The sequence below is a fragment of the Pan paniscus genome, chromosome 10 (assembly GCF_029289425.2).
Source record: "Pan paniscus chromosome 10, NHGRI_mPanPan1-v2.0_pri, whole genome shotgun sequence".
Classification (NCBI taxonomy): Eukaryota; Metazoa; Chordata; class Mammalia; order Primates; family Hominidae; genus Pan; species Pan paniscus.
Window position 1 is genome coordinate 62,561,435 of NC_073259.2, and position 3,040 is coordinate 62,564,474.

General features: G+C 54.1%; 1 pseudogene; it reads left to right on the forward strand.

Moving 5' to 3' along the window:
* The first annotated feature begins 586 nt into the window (after positions 1-586).
* LOC100970985 (tubulin beta-8 chain-like) lies at positions 587-2,768 on the forward strand (annotated as a pseudogene).
* The last annotated feature ends 272 nt before the right edge of the window (positions 2,769-3,040 follow it).

The window sequence follows — 3,040 nt, forward strand, 5'->3', positions numbered from 1 at the left end:
GTGAAAGGGCTAATCCTACTGTAAAGAAGACTAGCTAAATCAAAGGCCTGACTATCTCTGACCCCCATAGCTTACTGAGGGTTTGAACTGCTCCAAAGTTAAACTTATAATTAAGTCCTGTTGAGTTAACATATGGAAGGCCTTTCCTAACCACAGATCTCCTAATAGATGAAAAGACTCATCAATTACAAAAATATGTCACCAATCTAGGACAGGTGCAAAGGCACTCTGTGAATATGGAAACAAGAGTCTTCCCCTCCCCCATGGGAGGAACATTCAGTTTCAGCTCAGCTAGGGATTTAGTCTTACTAAAGACATGGGAGGAAGTTCTCCAGCTGACCAGCTTTCCCCAACGTGGAAAGAACAACAGCAAGGCCACCTGAGCTCTCCAAGAGACGTTCAACTCCAAGGGATTCAGAGGTGGGTACACCTGTGAGGAAGTAAAGCTGTTGCTTATTCTGGGAGCCCAATCCGAGGTTGAGGGAGGTGGGCGTGGGGCTATTTCAGCGTTGGCGGAGGGCGGGCTGGGTCACTGCGCGTCTGCTCCTCCTCGCGTTTCTCCTGCCGCCCTAATCCTGCCTTGGCCATGAGGGAGATAGCGTTCACGCAGACTGGGCAGTGCGGGAACCAGATCGGCGCCAAGGTTGGCAGCCGGGGCTCTGAGGGCCCAGCTTGGGCCTGCCGGGTGGCCAGAGAAGATGTTGGTAGTGGCAGTGGCGGGGGTGGCGCCCCTGCGTTTGCGGCCCCTGGGCTCCCTGCTGGGGACGCGGTGGAACTGGCCGGCTGGCGAGACGGCCAGTGTGGACCTCAGGGACACTGCGGCCTAGGGATGGGGGTGCGGGTGGGGGTGGGAGAGGGACTGGGGCGCCTCCGACGTCCTGGCCTCCTGACTCAGCCCTGGCTCGTCTGGCCCCTCCAATCTCTTGCAGTTCTGGGAGGTGAACTCTGATGAACATGCCATCGACTCTGCAGGCACCTACCACGGGATCAGTGACCTGCAGCTGGAGCGTATCAACGTGTACTACAATGAGGCCAGCGGTGAGACCCCAGTCCTTCCCCAACCACTCTCCTGGGAACGGCGACCCTCCCCTCGCTAATGCTCTCCGGTCCCACTCAGGTGGCAGGTACGTGCCCCGCGCTGTGTTCGTGGATCTGGAGCCAGGCACCATGGACTCTGTGCGCTCAGGGCCCTTGGGGCAGATCTTCAGGCCAGACAACTTCATCTTTGATGAGCTGCGGGTGAGGACTGGGGTGCAGCTCCTTAGCCAGGGTAGCTCAAAATCTAGGAGTGCCCCAAGGTCATCGTTGTGGGAACTGTGGAGCCAAGGCCACTGAACACCCTCCTATCCTCCCACTAGCTCAATCTGCCTCTCCTAAACGGGCTTTGGGAGGAACCCCCAGGTGTCTCCTCAAGGTGAGGAGCTACTGATGTAAACTCCCTTTAGGCAGCTGAGCTGGGGCCGTGGCTACTGCCTTCCCTGGAAATGGGCAGGAGCCACCTGCAGTGAAGTCTGTTAGCCTGTCTCAGGTTTGGCTCCTGATTTAATTTCTAACAAGGGAGGCTGCTGTCCTGTAACTCTGGGGTAGGGGGTTTCATTTGCTCCACCTGCAGGGTGAATGGTGCTCTCACCTCACACGTGACACTTGGAGCATTTTGCATTGTGGTGACCACTGATGACCATATACCTGGCCATTGAGTGACTGGCTGTACTGTCTTACAGGTCAGTGTGGGGCCAGAAACAACTGGGCCGGGGGCCACTACACAGAAGGCGTGGAACTGATGGAGTCAGTGATGGACATTGTCAGAAAGGAGTCTGAGAGCTGTGACTGCCTGTAGGGTTTCCAGCTGACCCACTTCCTGGGTGGGGGGACTGGGTCTGGGATGGGTACCCTTCTCATTAGTAAGATCCGGGAGGAGTATCCAGACAGGATCATAAACAAATTCAGCGTCCTACCCTTGCCCAAGGTGTCAGACATCTTTGTAGAGCCCTACAGTGCTCTCAGTCCACCAGCTCATAGAAAATGCCCGTGAGACCTTTTGCATAGATAACGAAGCTCTATACAACATATGTTCCACTACCCTAAAACTGCCCACACCCACCTATGGTGACCTGAACCACCTGGTGTCTGCTACCATGAGTGGGGTCACCACATGCCTGTGCTTCCCAGGCCAGCTGAATGCTGACCTGTGGAAGCTAATGGTGAACTTGGTCCCATTTCCCCAGCTGCATTTCTTCATGACAGGCTTTGCCCCACTGACCAGCCGGGGCAGCCAGCAGTACAGGGCCCTGCCCATGGCTGAGCTTACCTTACCCAGCAGATGTTTGATGCTAAGAATATGATGGCCACCTGTGACCCCCTCCATGGCCATTACCTAATGGCAGCAGCCATTTTCAGGGGTCACATCTCCATGAGGGAGGTGGATGAACAAATGTTCAACATTCAAAATAAGAACAGCTACTTTGACTGGCTCCCCGATAACAAAAACAGCCGTCTGTGACATCCCACCCCAGGGGCTAAAAACATCGTCCACTTTCATTGGAAACAACACAGCCATCCAAGAACCCTTTAAGCGTGTCTCAGAGCAGTGTACAGCAATGTTCAGGTGCACGGCCTTCCTCCACTGGTACACGGGTGAGGGCACATACGAGACAGATTTCACGGAGGCCGAGAGCAATGTGAACGACCTTGTGTCGGAATATCAGCAATATCAGGATGCCACAGCTAACGAGAAGTTTGAGGAGTATGCTGAGGAGGAGGTGGCCTAGAACTTTCCTTTCCTGGGTAAAGGGGGGAAGCAGTGTGGATTCTTTACCGTGTCCTGACAGCCATATGTCACTATGCACTTGTTCATTTTTGTCTTCACATCTCCTCCTGCTGCATTTTGAAGCACTTTTATAGTATGCGGTTTTGCCTAATAAAGTATTCTCATAGCATCTGGTTTCACCTCCAACTTCTTTCTATAGGCCCTGTGGCTACTGCTGCCAGATGTGCATAGTTGTCCTGCAAGGCTGAAGCTGTCTGGGCTTATAACATGCCC